This window comes from Aulostomus chinensis, chromosome 1 (genome assembly GCF_037954235.1).
Source record: "Aulostomus chinensis isolate RoL2024-O1b breed Wild chromosome 1, RoL_Achi_v1.0, whole genome shotgun sequence".
In the NCBI taxonomy this organism is placed as follows: Eukaryota; Metazoa; Chordata; class Actinopteri; order Syngnathiformes; family Aulostomidae; genus Aulostomus; species Aulostomus chinensis.
The window spans coordinates 47393070-47408284 of NC_141320.1; the positions used below are offsets into that span (position 1 = coordinate 47393070).

The 15215-nt window shown below is 48.8% G+C and overlaps 9 non-coding genes across 9 annotated transcripts; all 9 read left to right on the forward strand.

Moving 5' to 3' along the window:
* The first annotated feature begins 352 nt into the window (after window positions 1–352).
* Window positions 353–543, forward strand: LOC147271954 (U2 spliceosomal RNA). Its single transcript, XR_015117208.1, has one exon. It is a non-coding gene; the product is annotated as a U2 spliceosomal RNA (small nuclear RNA).
* A 542-nt stretch (window positions 544–1085) lies between these two features.
* Window positions 1086–1249, forward strand: LOC147271955 (U1 spliceosomal RNA). The gene has a single exon (XR_015116646.1). It is a non-coding gene; the product is annotated as a U1 spliceosomal RNA (small nuclear RNA).
* Window positions 1250–1839: 590 nt separating this feature from the next.
* On the forward strand, window positions 1840–2030 carry LOC147271956 (U2 spliceosomal RNA). The gene has a single exon (XR_015116463.1). It is a non-coding gene; the product is annotated as a U2 spliceosomal RNA (small nuclear RNA).
* A 542-nt stretch (window positions 2031–2572) lies between these two features.
* On the forward strand, window positions 2573–2736 carry LOC147271957 (U1 spliceosomal RNA). Its single transcript, XR_015116648.1, has one exon. It is a non-coding gene; the product is annotated as a U1 spliceosomal RNA (small nuclear RNA).
* Window positions 2737–3322: 586 nt separating this feature from the next.
* Window positions 3323–3513, forward strand: LOC147271958 (U2 spliceosomal RNA). Its single transcript, XR_015117292.1, has one exon. It is a non-coding gene; the product is annotated as a U2 spliceosomal RNA (small nuclear RNA).
* Window positions 3514–3639: 126 nt separating this feature from the next.
* LOC147271959 (U2 spliceosomal RNA) lies at window positions 3640–3830 on the forward strand. The gene has a single exon (XR_015117454.1). It is a non-coding gene; the product is annotated as a U2 spliceosomal RNA (small nuclear RNA).
* A 542-nt stretch (window positions 3831–4372) lies between these two features.
* On the forward strand, window positions 4373–4536 carry LOC147271960 (U1 spliceosomal RNA). The gene has a single exon (XR_015116649.1). It is a non-coding gene; the product is annotated as a U1 spliceosomal RNA (small nuclear RNA).
* A 586-nt stretch (window positions 4537–5122) lies between these two features.
* On the forward strand, window positions 5123–5313 carry LOC147271961 (U2 spliceosomal RNA). Its single transcript, XR_015117316.1, has one exon. It is a non-coding gene; the product is annotated as a U2 spliceosomal RNA (small nuclear RNA).
* Window positions 5314–5855: 542 nt separating this feature from the next.
* LOC147271962 (U1 spliceosomal RNA) lies at window positions 5856–6019 on the forward strand. The gene has a single exon (XR_015116652.1). It is a non-coding gene; the product is annotated as a U1 spliceosomal RNA (small nuclear RNA).
* Window positions 6020–15215: the final 9196 nt, after the last annotated feature.

Sequence of the window (15215 nt, forward strand, 5' to 3'; positions counted from 1 at the left end):
CTGGGCTCAGGACAATACATCCACGGCTCGTCTTCGCAGTAAGTGGAATGATACCAGAGAATTCATGCGTGGGAGGAGATCAACTTGGAAAACCCCGACTCCAGGATGAGTCGCTGGCTCGTGGCTTTGAACACCGCTTTGTTTTACTTTGAGTCGCCCCACTAGCATAGCAGGGTGAAGGCACCGATTGCCTTTGCTTTGGATAGCAGTGGGGACAACCAGTGCGCCAGATGTAGTGTTTATGGCACTGCATTTTGTGTCGCCACCCAAAATGTTGCAGTTCCTGCCCACAGCCGCGGCCGGGATTGGCTGTACCGGGGGTGCTGGCTCTCACGTCGGGTGGCTGACAGGCATCGCTTCTCGGCCTTTTGGCTAAGATCAAGTGTAGTATCTGTTCTTATCAGTTTAATATCTGGTACGTTCCCTATCCGGGAACCATATATTAAATAGCTTTTTGGAACAGGGAGATGGAACGGGAGCTTGCTCCGTCCTTTCCACGCATCAACCTGGTATTGCAGTGTTTCCAGGAGTGGTGCAATGCCCCGCATTTCTCGTCGGAAATAAAACAAGCCTCCGCCAGGCACTCGCTCACCTGCTCCACCCAAAGCCGGACCAGGGTTCTCCTCCTGCACTGCAGCTTTTCCTCAGCCTGCGGCCGCAATGGCCTTCCAGGAAAAGTGCGGGCCCCTCCCCTTTTGTCAGGAGCAAATCCCGTGCTCTTCAGGCCAACTCTCGAGTGCTGCACATGAGGCCGGGGCTGGATTTCCGCCCGCGCTGCCGCTGGGCGTCAAGTTGTGGCTCCGTTTGCACTCCAGATAAGGATGGAGGTCCGCTGACGGCACTGCTCTCGGAGCCTTTCCCAAAAGGCTTTGGAATGCACTCTGAAAGACCTGAACCTTCAATGTGCCTGAGCTTCCCGGGCTTGGGATATCCGACATCCGGCATCGTTGTGAGAAACAAAGGGGGCTGCGCACGCGGCAGATTGGCACAAGGTAGGAAAGATCAGGCGCTGTGTCGGCCTCCCTGCCTGTCAGTCAGAAGGCTGTGTCCCTGGAGCTCATGTCTGTTCCTAAGCTCAGCGAGTCATACTTACCTGGCAGGGGAGATACCATGATCAGCAAGGTGGTTCTCCCCGGGTGAGGCTCAGCCATTGCACTGGGGCTGTGCTGACCCTGGTGAATTCCCCAAATGTGGGAATCTCAACTGCATAATTTCTGACAGTGGGGGACTGCGTCCGCGCTCTCCCCTGTGATCGTGTGAAAAAAGGAAAGAAAGAAAGAAAGAAAGGCCGACCACGGCGGCAACAACAACAACGGTGACCGCCTGTCCCGGCCAGTTGGCGGTCTCCTCTTGTGCTGGCCAGCCTGAGGAGACCGCGGAGGACGTAGCCTCGATGAGCTCCCAGTATCTCTCACACCTTCCAGCCCTAAATGAAGAGGGCAGGGTTTCTGCCACATTTAGTTGAGGGTCATGGTATCTGACAAGCCCTGGGCTCAGGACAATACATCCACGGCTCGTCTTCGCAGTAAGTGGAATGATACCAGAGAATTCATGCGTGGGAGGAGATCAACTTGGAAAACCCCGACTCCAGGATGAGTCGCTGGCTCGTGGCTTTGAACACCGCTTTGTTTTACTTTGAGTCGCCCCACTAGCATAGCAGGGTGAAGGCACCGATTGCCTTTGCTTTGGATAGCAGTGGGGACAACCAGTGCGCCAGATGCAGTGTTTATGGCACTGCATTTTGTGTCGCCACCCAAAATGTTGCAGTTCCTGCCCACAGCCGCGGCCGGGATTGGCTGTACCGGGGGTGCTGGCTCTCACGTCGGGTGGCTGACAGGCATCGCTTCTCGGCCTTTTGGCTAAGATCAAGTGTAGTATCTGTTCTTATCAGTTTAATATCTGGTACGTTCCCTATCCGGGAACCATGTTTTAAATAGCTTTTTGGAACAGGGAGATGGAACGGGAGCTTGCTTCGTCCATTCCACGGATCAACCTGGTATTGCAGTGTTTCCAGGAGTGGTGCAATATCCCGCATTTCTCGTCGGAAATAAAACAAGCCTCCGCCAGGCACTCGCTCACCTGCTCCACCCAAAGCCGGACCAGGGTTCTCCTCCTGCACTGCAGCTTTTCCTCAGCCTGCGGCCGCAATGGCCTTCCAGGAACAGTGCGGGCCCCTCCCCTTTTGTCAGGAGCAAATCCCGTGCTCTTCAGGCCAACTCTCGAGTGCTGCACATGAGGCCGGGGCTGGATTTCCGCCCGCGCTGCCGCTGGGCGTCAAGTTGTGGCTCCGTTTGCACTCCAGATAAGGATGGAGGTCCGCTGACGGCACTGCTCTCGGAGCCTTTCCCAAAAGGCTTTGGAATGCACTCTGAAAGACCTGAACCTTCAATGTGCCTGAGCTTCCCGGGCTTGGGATATCCGACATCCGGCATCGTTGTGAGAAACAAAGGGGGCTGCGCACGCGGCAGATTGGCACAAGGTAGGAAAGATCAGGCGCTGTGTCGGCCTCCCTGCCTGTCAGTCAGAAGGCTGTGTCCCTGGAGCTCATGTCTGTTCCTAAGCTCAGCGAGTCATACTTACCTGGCAGGGGAGATACCATGATCAGCAAGGTGGTTCTCCCCGGGTGAGGCTCAGCCATTGCACTGGGGCTGTGCTGACCCTGGTGAATTCCCCAAATGTGGGAATCTCAACTGCATAATTTCTGACAGTGGGGGACTGCGTCCGCGCTCTCCCCTGTGATCGTGTGAAAAAAGGAAAGAAAGAAAGAAAGGCCGACCACGGCGGCAACAACAACAACGGTGACCGCCTGTCCCGGCCAGTTGGCGGTCTCCTCTTGTGCTGGCCAGCCTGAGGAGACCGCGGAGGACGTAGCCTCGATGAGCTCCCAGTATCTCTCACACCTTCCAGCCCTAAATGAAGAGGGCAGGGTTTCTGCCACATTTAGTTGAGGGTCATGGTATCTGACAAGCCCTGAGCTCAGGACAATACATCCACGGCTCGTCTTCGCAGTAAGTGGAATGATACCAGAGAATTCATGCGTGGGAGGAGATCAACTTGGAAAACCCCGACTCCAGGATGAGTCGCTGGCTTGTGGCTTTGAACACCGCTTTGTTTTACTTTGAGTCGCCCCACTAGCATAGCAGGGTGAAGGCACCGATTGCCTTTGCTTTGGATAGCAGTGGGGACAACCAGTTTGCCAGATGTAGTGTTTATGGCACTGCATTTTGTGTCGCCACCCAAAATGTTGCAGTTCCTGCCCACAGCCGCGGCCGGGATTGGCTGTACCGGGGGTGCTGGCTCTCACGTCGGGTGGCTGACAAGCATCGCTTCTCGGCCTTTTGGCTAAGATCAAGTGTAGTATCTGTTCTTATCAGTTTAATATCTGGTACGTTCCTTATCCGGGAACCATATATTAAATTGCTTTTTGGAACAGGGAGATGGAACGGGAGCTTGCTCCGTCCTTTCCACGCATCAACCTGGTATTGCAGTGTTTCCAGGAGTGGTGCAATGCCCCGCATTTCTCGTCGGAAATAAAACAAGCCTCCGCCAGGCACTCGCTCACCTGCTCCACCCAAAGCCGGACCAGGGTTCTCCTCCTGCACTGCAGCTTTTCCTCAGCCTGCGGCCGCAATGACAGGCATCGCTTCTCGGCCTTTTGGCTAAGATCAAGTGTAGTATCTTTTCTTATCAGTTTAATATCTGGTACGTTCCCTATCCGGGAACCATATATTAAATTGCTTTTTGGAACAGGGAGATGGAACGGGAGCTTGCTCCGTCCTTTCCACGCATCAACCTGGTATTGCAGTGTTTCCAGGAGTGGTGCAATGCCCCGCATTTCTCGTCGGAAATAAAACAAGCCTCCGCCAGGCACTCGCTCACCTGCTCCACCCAAAGCCGGACCAGGGTTCTCCTCCTGCACTGCAGCTTTTCCTCAGCCTGCGGCCGCAATGGCCTTCCAGGAACAGTGCGGGCCCCTCCCCTTTTGTCAGGAGCAAATCCCGTGCTCTTCAGGCCAACTCTCGAGTGCTGCACATGAGGCCGGGGCTGGATTTCCGCCCGCGCTGCCGCTGGGCGTCAAGTTGTGGCTCCGTTTGCACTCCAGATAAGGATGGAGGTCCGCTGACGGCACTGCTCTCGGAGCCTTTCCCAAAAGGCTTTGGAATGCACTCTGAAAGACCTGAACCTTCAATGTGCCTGAGCTTCCCGGGCTTGGGATATCCGACATCCGGCATCGTTGTGAGAAACAAAGGGGGCTGCGCACGCGGCAGATTGGCACAAGGTAGGAAAGATCAGGCGCTGTGTCGGCCTCCCTGCCTGTCAGTCAGAAGGCTGTGTCGCTGGAGCTCATGTCTGTTCCTAAGCTCAGCGAGTCATACTTACCTGGCAGGGGAGATACCATGATCAGCAAGGTGGTTCTCCCCGGGTGAGGCTCAGCCATTGCACTGGGGCTGTGCTGACCCTGGTGAATTCCCCAAATGTGGGAATCTCAACTGCATAATTTCTGACAGTGGGGGACTGCGTCCGCGCTCTCCCCTGTGATCGTGTGAAAAAAGGAAAGAAAGAAAGAAAGGCCGACCACGGCGGCAACAACAACAACGGTGACCGCCTGTCCCGGCCAGTTGGCGGTCTCCTCTTGTGCTGGCCAGCCTGAGGAGACCGCGGAGGACGTAGCCTCGATGAGCTCCCAGTATCTCTCACACCTTCCAGCCCTAAATGAAGAGGGCAGGGTTTCTGCCACATTTAGTTGAGGGTCATGGTATCTGACAAGCCCTGAGCTCAGGACAATACATCCACGGCTCGTCTTCGCAGTAAGTGGAATGATACCAGAGAATTCATGCGTGGGAGGAGATCAACTTGGAAAACCCCGACTCCAGGATGAGTCGCTGGCTTGTGGCTTTGAACACCGCTTTGTTTTACTTTGAGTCGCCCCACTAGCATAGCAGGGTGAAGGCACCGATTGCCTTTGCTTTGGATAGCAGTGGGGACAACCAGTGTGCCAGATGTAGTGTTTATGGCACTGCATTTTGTGTCGCCACCCAAAATGTTGCAGTTCCTGCCCACAGCCGCGGCCGGGATTGGCTGTACCGGGGGTGCTGGCTCTCACGTCGGGTGGCTGACAGGCATTGCTTCTCGGCCTTTTGGCTAAGATCAAGTGTAGTATCTGTTCTTATCAGTTTAATATCTGGTACGTTCCCTATCCGGGAACCATATATTAAATTGCTTTTTGGAACAGGGAGATGGAACGGGAGCTTGCTCCGTCCTTTCCACGCATCAACCTGGTATTGCAGTGTTCCCAGGAGTGGTGCAATGCCCCGCATTTCTCGTCGGAAATAAAACAAGCCTCCGCCAGGCACTCGCTCACCTGCTCCACCCAAAGCCGGACCAGGGTTCTCCTCCTGCACTGCAGCTTTTCCTCAGCCTGCGGCCGCAATGGCCTTCCAGGAACAGTGCGGGCCCCTCCCCTTTTGTCAGGAGCAAATCCCGTGCTCTTCAGGCCAACTCTCGAGTGCTGCACATGAGGCCGGGGCTGGATTTCCGCCCGCGCTGCCGCTGGGCGTCAAGTTGTGGCTCCGTTTGCACTCCAGATAAGGATGGAGGTCCGCTGACGGCACTGCTCTCTGAGCCTTTCCCAAAAGGCTTTGGAATGCACTCTGAAAGACCTGAACCTTCAATGTGCCTGAGCTTCCCGGGCTTGGGATATCCGACATCCGGCATCGTTGTGAGAAACAAAGGGGGCTGCGCACGCGGCAGATTGGCACAAGGTAGGAAAGATCAGGCGCTGTGTCGGCCTCCCTGCCTGTCAGTCAGAAGGCTGTGTCCCTGGAGCTCATGTCTGTTCCTAAGCTCAGCGAGTCATACTTACCTGGCAGGGGAGATACCATGATCAGCAAGGTGGTTCTCCCCGGGTGAGGCTCAGCCATTGCACTGGGGCTGTGCTGACCCTGGTGAATTCCCCAAATGTGGGAATCTCAACTGCATAATTTCTGACAGTGGGGGACTGCGTCCGCGCTCTCCCCTGTGATCGTGTGAAAAAAGGAAAGAAAGAAAGAAAGGCCGACCACGGCGGCAACAACAACAACGGTGACCGCCTGTCCCGGCCAGTTGGCGGTCTCCTCTTGTGCTGGCCAGCCTGAGGAGACCGCGGAGGACGTAGCCTCGATGAGCTCCCAGTATCTCTCACACCTTCCAGCCCTAAATGAAGAGGGCAGGGTTTCTGCCACATTTAGTTGAGGGTCATGGTATCTGACAAGCCCTGGGCTCAGGACAATACATCCACGGCTCGTCTTCGCAGTAAGTGGAAGGATACCAGAGAGAATTCATGCGTGGGAGGAGATCAACTTGGAAAACCCTGACTCTCATCTCAGATCATTAGCAATTCTTCTTACATCACTGTCGCATTATTTTTAGTTTCATAGCAACTCTTACTACATTACTGTGTCATTATTTTAAGGTTTTTAGCAACTCTTCATAAATTACTGTCAGCATCACTTTGAGTTTATTAGCAACTATCACTACATTACTGTCAGCATCATTCTTGAATTCATTAGCAATTCTTCCGGCATCACTGTAGCATCATTTTGAGATCATTAGCAATTCTTACGACATCACCGTAGTATAATTTTGAGGTTAGTAGCAACTCTTACTACATGACTGTCAGCTTCACTTTGAGGTTGTTCAAAACACTTACTACGTTACTGTAAGCATAACTGAGTTTATTAGCAACTATCACTACATGACTGTCAGCATCACTTTGAGTTCATTAACAATTCTTCCGACATCACTGTAGCATTATTTTGAGGTTATTAGCAACTCTTACTACATTACTCTCAGCATCATTTTTAGGTTACTCGCAACTCTAACCAGGTGACTGTCAGCATCACTTTGAGGTTATTCGAAACTTTCACTACATCACTGTCGCATCATTTTGAGATCATTAGCAATTCTTCTGACATCACTGTCGCATTATTTTGAGGTTCGTAGCAACTCTTACTGCATGACTGTCAGCATCACTTTGAGGTTATTCGAAACTTTCACGACATTACAGTTAGCATCATTTTGAGTTCCTTAGCAGTTCTTCCGACATCACTGTCGCATTATTTTGAGGTTCGTAGCAACTCTTACTACATTACTGTAAGCATCACTGAGTTTATTAGCAACTATCGCTACATTACTGTTGGCATTATTTTGAGTTCATTAGCAATTCTTACTACATGACCGTCACATCATTTTGATATCATTAGCAATTCTTACAACATCACTGTAGCATCAGTTTGAGATCATTAGCAGCTCTTACTAGATTTCCGTCAGCATCATTTTGAGTTTATTAGCAATTCTTCCGACATCGCTGTCGCATTATTTTGAGTTTTGTAGCACCTCTTACTATATGACTGTCAGCATCACTTTGAGGCCATTCGAAACTTTCATTCCATTACAGTTAGCATCATTTTGAGTTCATTAGCAATACTTCCAACATCACTGTCGCATTATTTTGAGGTTCGTAGCAACTCTGACTACATGACTGTCAGCATCACTTTGAGGTAGTTCGAAACACTTACTACATTACTGTAAGCATCATTTTGAGTGTATTAGCAATTCTTATGACAACAGTGTAGCATAATTTTAACGTTAGTTTCAACTCTTCCTACATTACCGTCAGCATCATTTTTAGTTTTTTAGCATCTCTTACTACATCACTGTAGCATCATTTTGAGTTCATTAGCAACTCTTCCGACATCACTGTCGCATTATTTTGAGTTTAGTAGCAACTCTTACTACATGACTGTCAGCATCATTTTGAGGGAGTTTGAAACTCTTACTACATTATTGTAAGTACCACTGAGTTTATTAGCAACTATCACTACGTTACTGTTAGCATCATTTTGAGTTCATTAGAAATTTTTATGAATCACTGTCGCATTATTTTGAGGTTATTAGCAACTCTTAATACATTACTGTCCGCATCATTTTTAGGTTACTCGAAACTCTAACCACATGACTGTCAGCATCACTTTGAGGTTATTCGAAACTTTCACTACATTACTGTTAGCATCATTTTGAATTTATTAGCAGCTCTTACTAGATTACCGTCGCATCATTTTGAGATCATGAGCAATTCTTCCGACATCACAGTCGCATTATTTTGTGGTTTTTAGCAACTCTTACTACATTATTCTTGCATTATTTTGAGGTTCGTAGCAACTCTTACTACATGACTGTAAGCATCACTGAGTTTATTAGCAACTATCACTACATTACTGTTTGCATCGTTTTGAGTTTATTAGCAATTCTTACGACATCACTGTCGCATCATTTTGAGATCATTAGCAATTCTTCTGAAATCACTGTCGCATTACTTTGAGGTTCGAAGCAACTCTTACTACATTACTGTCAGCATCACTTAGTTTATTAGCAACTATCACTACATTACTGTTAGCATCATTTTGAGTTCATTAGCAATGTGGGGCTTTGATTGGGAATTGTAAGAAAAATCACTGAATGAACAACACAAACACAGACTGTGTCTGAAATTCCACACCTGCACCCGAAACCAGTGTGGAATCAATTGTATCCACTGTCAATCCTGATTCTGGAGAAATTTCTTTGTGTGTTTTGATGGACGCGAGCCAAGCAGAAATTTCCCACAATACAATAGGGCGGCGTTTGGTCAGTGTTGAGCAGGCGTCAGTCTGACAATGATGTCATATTATTGTGTCATCACTTGACCAGACCCAAAAGTAGGCTCAGGTATCAGTTTCTTCTCAATGCTAATGTCTGCTAGCTTAGTCTGCTACTTTGATGGCTCTGCCTGCTCAAAGGTCCAGACCCCTGGATGTGGTGGTTCCTACCTGAATGTAGAGTCTGTCAGCTCATGTTGTTAAATCAACTCACCAGGAACACCAGTAGATTTCAATGGACTGACAATGAGTCTCATTGAATGGGTGTCTCGTCCAACGAGAAACACTCAGTCTCAGGTTGAAGCTCATCAATGAGGTCTTGTGGATCAGTGGCTTGCATGAATGAATGAGTTGGAAGACTTCTTGGAAATTAAAGAGGATTTAATACAATTAAGAAAACCCTTAAGACAGAGTGATAATTCCAGCAGAGTAATTAAGGCCCATATTGAGTAGCAGGTATGAATTAGCCTGGATTTATCTGAGCTTCAAGTAGACGGCTAAGAGGCAGGTGGAAAGGTGTGTAGGATGAACGATGGTGACCTCCAACCAAATGAAGAGGACTGAGTGGAGGCTGACCAGCTCTACGGAGTCAGGCGGAGTTTGGCAGCGACACAGGAGTCCAGGCCTGAATCGGTGAAAACCAACGTAACCGGCTTACGTTCTCAGCTGGATTCTCCCATCGATGTACGACGCCTCTCCAACGAACTGGTGGGAGGACGGCCTCCAAAGCCTCCACCTCGTCGACCGTGGCTCCCGCTGAGATTCGCTCGATGAAGAAGGGAAGCGCGTTGATTGGCTACCCTCTGGTCTCAGGCTGCTGGCTGCCTGGACTAAGCTGCTCTTCTCCGACACAAAGGTGGCTTCTCTCTCTTCAAGGCTCACAGGAGGTCAAGAGTGTAGCGACCGTGAGCCGAGATCGATGATGAATTACAAAAATAGAAAATCAAAAAATAAATTAGAGGAATAGAAAAGAAAAGGGGGGGGGCGGCCCAGCTGCTCTAGGAGCTCACACACAAAGGGCAGAAACAAGAAGCACTGAAGAGAGCGCCAGCAGTGGATGGTGCCACCACTGTTACAGTAAACTGGTCCGCCTCAGAGCAGTGACCTTTGACCTGTGAGGGGTTGTTGGCCAATCAGCACACTTTGCTGTCTTCAGTCCTTCTCAGATATCAACAAATGAAGCTGGTTGAACAGACAGCAATCATCATCACTCAGAGACATCACCTGGAGAGGAAGACTGCTCCGAGTTCTGACAATGACAGTGAAGAGGCAAGGAGAGCTGGACAACCACAGACAGTGAAACATTCGGAACATCATGTTGATACACGTGTGTGTGTGTGTGTGTGTGTGTGTGTGTGTGTGTGTGTGTGTGTGTGTGTGTAACCATGTTAAACTCTTTTAAATAAATGTTTCAGCCTGCTATTATCTGGATGCTGTATGATTCCTGCAACCCCAGACTAACTCAGGTGTTCGTACTGCAACCTAAAGTATGGTGATGAGGAGAATGATGAACAATCCACAAGGTGATCAGAAAATAAGAAATGGATTCAGGAACAACAAACCCATCTCTGAACATGTGATTGAAACATGTGAGTGGGACTGGCAGAACCTGGCTTTACCTCAAAGTGTCTCATCCAGAGATCTGTGACAGGCGTCTGCTGTGGAGGGTCAGTCTGTCCGTCCACATTCAGATCATTGATGCAGCGACTCTGCTAGGATCAAACTACTCAGGATGAAACAGACCAATGCTGACATCAAGTAGCAACTCAGCAGCTGATCAACTGAGTCCTCAGCACCAGTAGAGCCTGGTCCTGGTCCCTGGGGGGCTCCCACCACCAGCCTCTCTGTTAACAGCCGAGCGCCACAGAGACTCTGAGTCTCCTGCTGTTCATGAAGAGTTTTCAGGCTAAATTCAGTGTGTGAGGTCCACACTGCACATTTGAGGGACCATGAAGGACAGAGGAGAGTCTGACTGTCATGGTGAAAGCCTTCAGCACTAGAACTGAAACAGCCCCACCATCTTAACCCCCCCAGACCAAACATCATCGTCCAGCCTCCAACCAGAGGTCCATCAGTTATCATGGAGCCACAGGTGGAGTCTGGATTCTTTTCTAGAATGAGACGGCAGTGACAGTCCTGCAGAGTGACATCACTGACATGAATGGATGACTTCAGTCACATGACTGGATGACTTCAGTCACATGACTTCAGTGCCAAACAGTGCACATTGGTGCCGACCAGTCAAAACCACCTCAGACTGTATCATTCTATATGCTTGGCTGTAGTGTGTGTGTGTGTGTGTGTGTGTGTGTGTGTTTTTAAAAAGGCAAAAAACTCTTTTTTTTAAGCAACAGAACTTTAATACAAACACAAAATGAAAAGCAGAACAAGCCAGAACCCAAAATATGGATTTACAGAGGAAGCGTGCTGGGCCCAGAACCCAGAGGTGGATGGATCAAAACCATCCTCTGCTGAAAGAAGGGAACAAAATAAACCTGGTTGTTTTGAAATGTGAATCTGTTGAAGAGGGTGGAAATGGTGAGGGAGTCAGTTGTTCCTTTTGTTTTATGACAGAGACCTCATTGTGAACTAAATCATTTTAATTCTTTACTTGAAGATTCATGCTTTTTCGCTCAAAATGTTTGACAACTTCCTCCATGCTGGTGCCCCATCACACACAACAGGTGCACTTGTCCTCTTTTCTCCTCTGACCCTCAAACATTCACAGTCTTCCAGTGAACGTCCAATTGTCCTCTGAAATAAGAGATGAATCTTTCCCTGCTGAGACTCCTGATCTCTGACTGTCACTAGCATGTGCTAGCAGAATACAGCACTCCTTCTTCATGATCTGTCTTTGTCTCTGACCAGCTCTCCTGCTCTCTTTCCTCCTACCAGTCAAAGCAGACATCTTCACCTACTGATCTTGGATCTGCTGCCCGTTCCTGCCTGGTAAAAGAAGGAACCAGCACCTGGTTCTCCAGGCTGAATGAACTCCAGGACGTTGGCCAGCCATGTCAGTTGAAACCTTATTTGTCCTAATAGAGAAAAAATAAGTCTGATTGTTGATGAAAGATGTCATCATGGCTTTGAAACTGTGGTTGGGGAGCAGCCAACATGAGCACATTCATGGAAGAATAGCAGGAAAAACAGGAAGTGTTAGTTAGCAAGTACTCACCAGTCTGTCACTATCATACTTGATTCTAGTGGAACAAAATGGCTGCTGCTGACTGTGCTGCCTGGTGGAGGATCACTCTTCACCATCCTCTCAGGCCTTGATGGAACCAAAAAGGCCAGTTCCTGGAGAAGATCCTCTAGGGGTCCAGGTTAAAGCGGTGCCCCAGCTGGCACCAGGCGCTGACCCAGGTCCTGCATGGGAGATACTGTCAGTTCTGTTCTGCCCTGCTCACAACCACAGGCTGGTGTTGAGGCCTGCAGCAACCAGGGCCCCAGTCACCAAGAGTATAAAGGCTGGTCATTGTGGCAGTGGGAGGAGTCAAAATGAAGACAGACCAATGTGAGCAGGACGTTCCTGGAGAAGTCAGAAGAACTTGACCATGTTTCCTACAGTACCCAGGAGGCCTGGTAGTTGTTGAAGGAAGCTCCAAAAGCAAAGAGCAGACAGCAGGACATCAAAAGAAAAGATCCAGACACTAAAACTACAAGTAGAAACAAGAAGAAATACTAAAAGCTTTGGAAAGATACTACAAGGTTGGATATACATTCTTATATACACTACTATTCTGACTGACTCCGAAAGAGGGACAGGAAACATTAGAATGTGGATCAGATCAGCTGATTTCAGTGTTGAGTCCATCCCTCCATCCACTTTCTGTTCTTATCCTTTAAGGGTCACGGGGGGGGGGGGGGGGGGGGGCGATCCCAGGTGACGTTGTTCAAGAGGCAGGGTTCACCCTGGACAGGTCATCAGTCCATCAGGAGAAATGAGGTGGACGGTATCATGCAACCTAAACTAAAACATTAGTCAGATCAAATTCAGATTAAAGCAAGAGTCTCCAGATCAAAGTCAGAATTCCTGATGATGTCATCAGGGCTTTGACAGTAACTAGAATTCTGTCTTTGATCTCAGGAGGACATGAAAGAAACACAATTGAGGAAAGTAGAAGAGAGCATGGCTGCATGATGGTGCAGTGGTGAGCACTGTGGCCTCACAGCAAGAAGGTTCTGGTTTGAGTCCAGGCTCGGGTGGGGAATCTTTCTGTGTAGAGCCTGCATGTTCTCCCCATGAATGCGTGGGTTCTCTCTGGTACTCCGGCTCCTTCCCACCGTCCAAAGACATGTAATTGGGGACGAGGCTGATTGGACACTCTAAATTGACCGTAGGTATAAATGGTTGTTCGTCTCTGTGTGCTGACCCTGTGATGGACTGGTGACCTGTCCAGGGTGAACCCCGCCTCTGGCCCGTAGATGCTGGGATAGGCTCCACCCCCCCCCCTCGACCATCAGTGTAGGTGTTTTGTTAATTGCATGCCACATGAAATTATTGTTTATTACTGTTGGTCAGTTTTCTAGCGACAGTCTCACAGTGGCAAGACAAGAACACTTCTACTTTTGATGATGACAGTTTGTTCAACACTAAACTTCATCCAGTACCATGTTGTCAAACACTGGAACCTCCACAGCACCTGAACAGGGACTTGAACCCTGGACCCTCAGATTAAAAGTCTGATGCTCTACCGTCTGAGCTCCTCAGGCTCTTTCTACAGCATTGAGACAGGAACAGAAACACCTGTGAAGGTCAAACTGATGCTTTCTTGACTGGTTCAGTCCTCCATGTTAAAGTCCACCATGCTTTTGATTGGCTCTGATTCTCTGTGGCAAAATCCAACAAGAGGCTCCAAAAATGTCCTGAATGTCACAAGAATGCACAGGACAAGATGTTAGTTTCCTTCATGTCTGCAGTTCCTCCACTGGAAAGTAAAGTCAATGCTGCTCCTCTGCTGAAACCTGGGATCGGACCAGGGACCTTTAGATCTTCAGTCTAAGGCTCTCGCAACTGAGCTGGTTCAGTTCTGAGTGAGGGCCCTGCTTCTCTCATTTATAATCTCTTCCACTCTCACTGGACCTTAGAGAGGATTGGAGCTTCTGAAGTCCTGACACATTGAACAGTTCTCCAGGACCATTTTTGATGGATGTCTGGATCACACCAGCCTTTTTTGTTTGTCTTCTTGCACCACCGTGCCGCCCCTACTAGTCGTCTACATATCAGTGTTCTCAGTATTGCACGAACATTCACATCAGTATTGTGCTAATATTTTATTTCCTGGCTCTTCAATCCTCCTATTATGAAGTTGATTGCTTCAGCGACCAGGAGACGTTATCATTGGCAGCTAGTTTACTATTATTGCTGCTGCTGTTGTTGGTTGCGTGTCTGTCTTTCATCCCCCTGTCCCTCTGTCTTTCTCTCTGCTTGTCTTTCACCCTCATCTTGTTCCCATCTTTTTGTCATTCTCTCCCTCCTTTCTCTCTGTCTTTTGTCTTTCCTTCTCTATATTTGTCTTCTGCTGTCTGTCCTGTCCTGCTCTCTTTCAACAACCAACCAGTCAAAGCAGATGTCCGGTTAAAAAAATATGATAAAAGAACTCTTGGTTTGATTTGGCTTGAGACATGAAGAAGATAGGATTGTTTTCCTTTCATTTTAGAAGCTTTTCCAGATTCATGAAAAGATCATCAATCAGTGCAGTATTTCAGACAGACTTCTGGTCCGTGAGGACGAGGAATCCAGCACAGATCCACAGAACTCCAACTGCCATCTTTGATGGTTCCTTTACAGTCTGTAGGGTGGAGAGATCCTCCTGAGTCTGGCTTGGAATGTTTGTCTGTAGATGTGTTGGCCCTGTGATGGACTGGTGACCTGTCCAGGGTGAACACGGCCTGTCGCCCAAAAGCTGCTGGGATAGGCTCCACCCCCTCCATGACCCTGAACAGGATAAGCAGAAGACAATGGACAGAAGTCCTGACACATTGAACAGTTCTCCAGGACCATTTTTGATGAAGGTCTGGATCACACCAGCCTTTTTTGTTTGTCTTCTTCCAGTTGCCTCAACATTGTGTGAGCCAATAATTCCACATCTGTACCAGACACACCTCTGGTTGGTGGGTTGATGGATCTTTCTGTTCTAACAGTGTCTTTTATCTTGCTTTTATCTTTTCTATCTTTTCTTTGTATCTGCATTCTGTGGGGCACGGTGGCTCTGGAAGAGCGCTCTAACTATTGTCACTGTACCCCCCCCCCCCCCCCCCCGTACAACGAAAATAAAAGATTCTGATTCCGATTCTGACACACACACACACACACACACACGCGTGTATCAACATGATGTTCCGAATGTTTCACTGTCTATGGTTGTCCAGCTCTCCTTGCCTCTTCACTGTCATTGTCAGAACTCGGAGCAGTCTTCCTCTCCAGGTGATGTCTCTGAGTGATGATGATTGCTGTCTGTTCAACCAGCTTCATTTGTTGATATCTGAGAAGGACTGAAGACAGCAAAGTGTGCTGATTGGCCAACAACCCCTCACAGG